General features: G+C 52.1%; 1 pseudogene; it reads right to left on the bottom strand.

Annotated features, from left to right (window-relative positions):
- Positions 1-816: 816 nt before the first annotated feature.
- LOC125626551 (U1 spliceosomal RNA) lies at positions 817-947 on the bottom strand (annotated as a pseudogene).
- Between the last annotated feature and the right edge of the window lie 6,151 nt (positions 948-7,098).

Genomic DNA, 7,098 nt, shown 5'->3' with positions numbered 1-7,098 from the left:
GTTCCAAAGCAGGCGAACTAACCCCCTTTCTATGCAGGAGGGGCTAGAAGAAACACTAAGTTCTCTAAAGGGCAGGGGTGCTTGGGGACATCTCCAGGCCATAGTCCTTGCTAGACAAGCCGGCTCTGATGGCTGCATGAAAAGACTTGTTCTTTCTGCTGACAAGTTCGGAAATGGGACTGAGGTTCCCAATGCAGTGCCTCCTCCTCCCGCTGGGACAGTGGTGGCTTCAGAACAATCGGAGACAGCTGCTGTGGGGTGCGGTTTATTCACACAGTATTAAGGAAGGAAGCAAGGAGCCCTCGTGCCCGTCCCTGCAGGCGCTGCCAGAAACTGTCCGTAGGGGTCTATTAAAGTGGAAGTGTACATTTGGTTGTACTGCCGGTGTGTGTCTTCCACTCCGCGCGGCCAGCCTTCCCAGCTCTGCTGCTGGGCCAGTGGAAGAGCTGGCTGGTTCACTGCCAGAGCCCTGACTGGCAGAAAATCCTACCTTTACTTGCAGCTCTCCTCTCATGGGAAGATGGGAATGGCATGCTGGCAGAGCCCCTACTGCCGGGGCACGAGCTGGATGCAGCAGGCCTGGAGCCTGAGCTCTTGGGCCTGGAGGTGGGTCTGGACTGTGCAGTTTGGGGTACATTATGCAAGTCCCATGGGGTATATGCAAATCCCGCCTGCCCGCAAGGCACAGGAACCCCTGTTTTCCCCATTGGCCCACAAGGGGTGCCAGAGAGCCATGTAGGCAGCAGGTAGGAGACTCCCTCAGTTCCCCCACTTCACATCTAGAGGGAGTGCAAGAGCTTTTGTTCCCAGGCCAGCGTATGAAATCAAGTCGAGTTTCCCAAATTGGGGGAAATCGCAGGGGTCAGCACACCCGCAGTGCAACGGATGAGCCTCACCCTGGGAAAACCACCTTCGTGATCATGGTATCTCCCCTGCCAGGTAAGTATCAAGGCCTGCTTATCCCTGAGCATCTGTCTCCACTGATGGACGAGTGGGAGAGGCTTCCCTGAGTCAGAGCGCTTCCTTCGAGGGGCTGCAAGCGAAGGGTGGAGGAAGGGGATTTCCTCGCAGACTCTTCCCTGTATCTTCCTCCTCTGAGCAGGTTTAGCCATGCCATGCGGTAGCTGTTGGCATTTGAAGGAGGCTCTGACAGCATCCCTGGTGCTGTCTGGAGGATCGCAGCGATTTCTCTTCTTCAGCTGCCCCAAACGTGGACTGAGACATCATCTGCGTGGGGAGGTTTTGCACTGATGTAGCTACCCCAATGCTGACCCTGAATGTAGACATGCGGGACTGGCATTAAAAGGGACCTGCAATAGGGCTGTCTACCCTAGTTTGAAGCCAGAGAGAACTGCTCTGGTGTGGATGCTATATGGGACGGGGGCCCAGGACATGCACCTTCCAGTTCCGCTCCTAGCTCTGCCACTGGCCTGCTGGGTCACCGGGGGCTAGACACAGCTCCTCTCTATGCCTCAGTTCCCAAATCTGTAAAATGGCAAAAATGATACGGAGCTCCTCTGTACAGTGATCTGAGATCTGCCGCTAAAAGCATGGTCTCGTAATTACAACATTGCAGCAGTGTGTCTTCCTTAGGGATTTACACTGACTTTGGTTCAGCGACCCCAGTGCAAGCAATCCCAGTACAGACAAGGCTTTATCTAGCCGTCATTCACCTGAATAGATGGGAAGCAACCCCTGCTGTGCTTGGGAATGGGCTTTCCACACGCTCAGCCCCGGAAGATGTGTGGACACTGCTTTGGCAGTGAATCTGGGGGCACCCAGGAATGCATCTACAATAGCAGAGGCGGCTTGGGAGATTGTAGGCACAGCATGCGCATGGCTGCAAGGCCATGAAGCTACCTGTCCCAATTCATGTGCTAATGAATCATTTACATATGGTAATTTCTGCTGCACACCTAAAACTGACCAGTGCCCCATATGCCAGAGAAGAGGCCCATGGAGGCAACTGACTGATTCCAGCCATGTCTTTGCTGTGTCCCTTCCTCACCTGCCTGCCTCAGTACAAGCAGATTGAGCAATGCTCCCCCTCCACATTCTGCTTATTACTCCCCACAGAGCCCCCAGGGCCTGTCTGAAACCCGGACCCAATTGCCACATGCCTTCTGTCCCCCCTTGCCCCCTGTTTCTCACACTCCCTTCCAAACTCAACTGACTTGTACATGTGGTGTGCATACATGTGTAGGAGGGTGTGCATTTGTGAGTGCCCGTGTGCATGTATGGGCACCCTGGCGTGCCGGTGTGTCCATGTGCCATGGCGTGTGTGCATGTGAATTGGTGTGCAGGGGTGTGTGCATTATTTTGCATGTGTGCGTACACGTGTGTGGGACTTTGTGGGCACGCATGTGCATGCATCTGTGTTTTCTACTTCAGTTCTCTCTGGTACCCTGGAGCAGCTGGCTGAACAGCCAGCCGAGGGGTGAATGGAAACTTCCTCTCCTTGAGGCTCCCGGGCTGCCTTTGCCCACACCTTGTCTGCCTGGGCTTCAGCTGGCTGCTCTCAGTTCTGGAAATGGGCGACGGGCTCCTCTCTCTGTGGCCACAGCCTCTATCCAGCCCGTTTGCACATCCCCATCTTTAGGCATGTCCCCAGCTCTTTTCCCCTGTCATTTGCCCCATCACTCCCTCTCCTACCAGCCCCAACATCAGGCGTTGGGCCTGCTCAGTGTTTGATCCATCTGGGCAGCTCCGGCAAGTTGGAGGCTCTGAAGAAAACAAGTTTCACTTTGATGCAGCAACCTTGTCTTCCAGGACTGCCCAAGCAAGCCAGAGGAAACAACTGTCACTGGAGACGGGAGCGGAGCGGAGGCTGGCAAGTGTCTGCAAGCAGGAAGGCCTTCATGAATAATCACGCTGTCAGGTGCCTGGGGGGTCCTCCAGCACCGGCTGACCCACCTTCCCGCTAGCCCTGCGCCGCGGCCCGTCATTAGCAGGAAAAGCATCTGTGCCTCCAAACGGAATTAATGCTGCTGAAAACCCCGGCCCAGTCAACGCATCAGCAGAGAAGCCAGCGCATTCTAATGGCAGAGGAACAGGGGTCTAAACTCAAGCTGATCAGTCTTGTGTTGAGGCCTCCCGGGGGGAGGGCTGAGGTCGAGTTTAATGAGCTCCACGGGGACCCCCCCATTTGTCAATCACAAGCAGCTCCTGACACCAGCACTAATGCCAAATGCTTTCTCTCGATGGCTTCAGCCTTCGGGTTTGGATGCGGCTGAGACAAACAACAGCTAAAAAAATATGATTCTTCCCCCCCAACCTCCCCCGCCCCCGAAAAAAAAGATCAGAGAGGAGCCCAGGAGAGGGAGGAAGCCCAGCCTGTCCAGGAACGTGTCACAATCATGAGCTGATGATTGCCTTGGCCAAAGCATGAACCCCCCCTGACTGCAGAGCAGCTCCTGCTCCATTCGGTGAGAGAATCAGGGCAGGCCATCTCTGGAGGAACAGATAGGAAACTTTCCCAGGGGCGTCTCGTTCACGGCCTGGCAGCGTGAGGGCTCTGTGCTTGGCTCTGCTGTGTAGTCAGGATTTGGGGCGTCTCCTGCCTCACTCCTCTTTCCCGACATCTAGAAGTGGTGGTTCAGGGCAACGCTTCCCAAAGGGCACACTGGCACCTGCAAATGTGGGGGCAGAGGGGCAAAATGTGGCCGTGGCTTGGGCGCCATTGGGTTAAATGACAAGGAAAGGGGAACAAATCCCTTTGAAATTAGGACATGTGTAAGCCAGGAAATGCAGCTGCTGGTGTAACAGGTGGGTTACTGACCAGAAATGCTGCGATGGAGACTTGTCCCAGACAAAGCTCGCCAGGTTAGGCCTAGGGTTCTCCAAGTGCTTCTTTGACTTTCTAAAGGGTCTGTTCTAGGAAATGTTTGGGGGAAGGTCTCTGGCCCGTGCTAGACAGGAGGTCAGACGAGCTGATCACACTGGTCCCTTCTGGCCTTGGAATCTATGAATGTGCACCCCTAAGACTTCCCACTGTCCAACTTCCAAGTACTGCTCTGTGCACGGAGGACCTGATGCCCTCTGTTATTGCATCCGATGAAGTGAGCTGTAGCTCACGAAAGCTCATGCTCAAATAATTGGTTAGTCTCTAAGGTGCCACAAGTCCTCCTTTTCTTTTTGCGAATACAGACTAACACGGCTGCTACTCTGAAATCTGCGTGTCTGTCAGCCAGAAGCCTGGAGAAGTGCATCTGAAATGTCACTGGGGGGGTCCTCACCCCCCTCCGCTTTCCGGGGGGGTGTTAGACAGTCCCCAGCAGAAGTGTGCCACTCCCAGGGCCTTACTGTGCCTAGGAGGGGTGCTAGCAGGTGTAACAGAGCACACTGTAGCTGAACCAGAGGTCAGGAAAACTCTCAGCACCCCTGTGAACTTCCGCAGGATCAGAGCTCCCCGGACCTTAGGGTAGCTCCGAGTACCAACCTGTTTTAGCATTTAATAACTTAAACCCTGATGGTGAAGTTCAGCATTTGCGTCCGTGCTGCACATCTCAACCAACTGAATCCACCCCATGGAATCTGAATTCTCATCATCTCTCTGTTCTCAAGCTAGGTTCTGGCAAAAAGATCCGCCCAGGGCACCTCCTATGTGGGCTGATCTCTTCTTTTTCTCATCTGCTTCAATTGCCGATCAGCTTTTCCGATCAGCTTCCATTTTGGTGGAAGATTTCTCCAAAGCTGATTGGGTTATATGCTGACGTCTATCTCTAGAGACTTATGTTTTTAAATGCGAAAGCCACTGGCATGTTATTACTTAAAAGGTAATCACTTTTAAAATTAGAATGTGCTGGTTTTGAGCATCAGATCTCAGCTTGAGGAGTCCAGTAAATTATACTTTCGGTTCATGCTACATAGCAGAAAACATGTGTAGATTTAACGAACACCGATAATTGTTCATGTCTCATAACTTCTCTTTTGTCACATGTAGTATAAAGAAACACTGCCCATAGACCTTACACGCACATTTTGAGGGCAATATTGCTTTTAAATTTTTTCTGAGCGTGGTGTGAATTTTAGATTGGGGGACAAAATGTGGTTCGTAAAGGAAAATGAGTTACAACCCTTCATTCTGGATCAGTGGCCGCTTCTCCATGGTGAGCTTGAGAGAGCGGAGTGCTGTAAATATCTGGAGCCTGCAGTAATTCATGGGTTTCAGAGCAGCAGCCGTGTTAGTCTGTATCCGTAAAAAGAAAAGGAGGACTTGTGGTACCTTAGAGTCTAATAGATTTGTTATTCTCTAAGGTGCCACAAGTCCTCCTTTTCTTTATACAGTAATTCAGGTACAGGCTTGGAGAAGAAGGCAGCGTGAAATGGCAAGGATACTGAAAGAGCCGAATCACTCAGCGTTGCCAACTCACGTTTGTACCTGAGCCCCACGATACGGGCTGTTTCGCTAAAAGCCGCATTTCCTGGGTTCAGGTGCTTAAGTGAGACTCTCAGCCTTCATTTAATACAAAACTTTCTGGGCCATGTGTTGGCAGAACAAAGCTTGAAAACATGACCCAGAGCGCGCCCTAAAGGCTCAGAAACTAGAGGGCAAATTAAAACAACCCACAATTGGACTTTTTAAAAAAATCTCATGATTTTTAATCCAATCTTTTGGGGCGGGGGCAGGGGGAGTTGCAAGGACTGAGAAATGGGCAGTCTTGCCTAGTGGTTGGAGCATGAATCAGCCGTCTGGAATTGGAGCCCAGGTGAGAATTGGAGGCAGAAATCAGGAACCAGAGCTGGGTTACCTGGAGTGAGGCAGGCAGGAGCAGGGCTGGGTCCAAGGCTGCAAAAAGCAGGTGCAGGCCTGGGCACAAGCAGGCACAGAAGCTGTCACAGCCATGGGCAAATGATTTGAGCAGCCAGCACTGTGATGCTCGCCTCAAGACCAGGTCTGCTGATCCCTTCAGCCAGTCGGGAGGTTGGGCCACTCAGGTGGCCAAATTGGGGCCAGCTGCCCTCATTAGACTGTCTGGGGGGTTAAGCGAGCAGGGAACCAGGCTAGCTGCTGGCCCTTGCTCCTGACAGATGATTTGTGAATGGCTGGGTTTGGTGGTGCTGAAATAGCTGCACTTCCCTTCGGACTTTGCCATCTCCTCTGGGCTCCGCTTCCCCGCTCAGACCTGGCTGTGAGTCCCAGGAATTCCCTGGCTTGTTTCATCCCACTCTGAGCACTGCAGTGTAGGAGGCCAGCCTAATGTCTCCAACACTCCTGGGGAAGTGCCACGTATGTTCTGGGATGTCTCTGGAGCCTGTTTCAGGCATGGTCCCAGCAGGGATACAGCGAGTAAGCCAGCTGCCAGAAGCCTGCTTGCACTGCTTTCCTCCAGGGTGCTACAATGCGTTGGCTCTGGATCTCTGCCCTGTTTGCAGCGTTTGGGAATGACTATTTCTGCAAGCTCTGGCATGCTTCATGCAGCCCCAGAGGTTTCCACGTCACTGCTTGCTTGAGGACACCTGTTCCAACCCAAATCCAGGCAATCTCTGCAATTCCAGCTTCTAACAGCCAGATTCTGGGGACATACCTGATGCAGGCTGTCCTCTCCAGGGTGGAGTACAATGGAGGGCAGTAGGACTACAGTTTCCATCTGCAGGCAGATCAGAGATGGACGAATGGAAGCATGTTAGTTGCTTCCCTGTTTCAGACATGCAGCAAGTAGCAGATTCACACCTCAGGAAGGGAAAAACCTGTAAACATGACACCTTCTCCCCAGCATCTATGAGCCATGTGACTTCAAGACTTTCAGAATTGTGGGTCTGGAGTACCCACTCCATGGAGAAGGGACAGGAAGGGTCACTATTCTGACTTGGAAAGAGAGAGAGATTCCAAACAATGCAATTCAACAGTATTTTATTGACGTGCTAAACGAAACAAATATTCCCGAAGTATACAAGAGAAATAAACTTTGGATATCTATCAGTGGAAGCTATAATACAACCAGCATCTGCCAAGGATTGGGCTTCCCAGTACATTTGGAAGTACTTTTAAGACCAGAAAGGATCATTATGAGTATTAAGTCTGACCTCCTGTCTAACACAGGTTGTAGGACTTCCCGGAATTAATCCCTGTTTGAACTAGAGCAGATCTTTGAAAAG

Source organism: Caretta caretta, chromosome 26 (assembly GCF_965140235.1).
Source record: "Caretta caretta isolate rCarCar2 chromosome 26, rCarCar1.hap1, whole genome shotgun sequence".
In the NCBI taxonomy this organism is placed as follows: domain Eukaryota; kingdom Metazoa; phylum Chordata; order Testudines; family Cheloniidae; genus Caretta; species Caretta caretta.
Note: the sequence above shows the minus strand (reverse complement) of the source record. Positions and strands in the feature narration are given on the sequence as shown.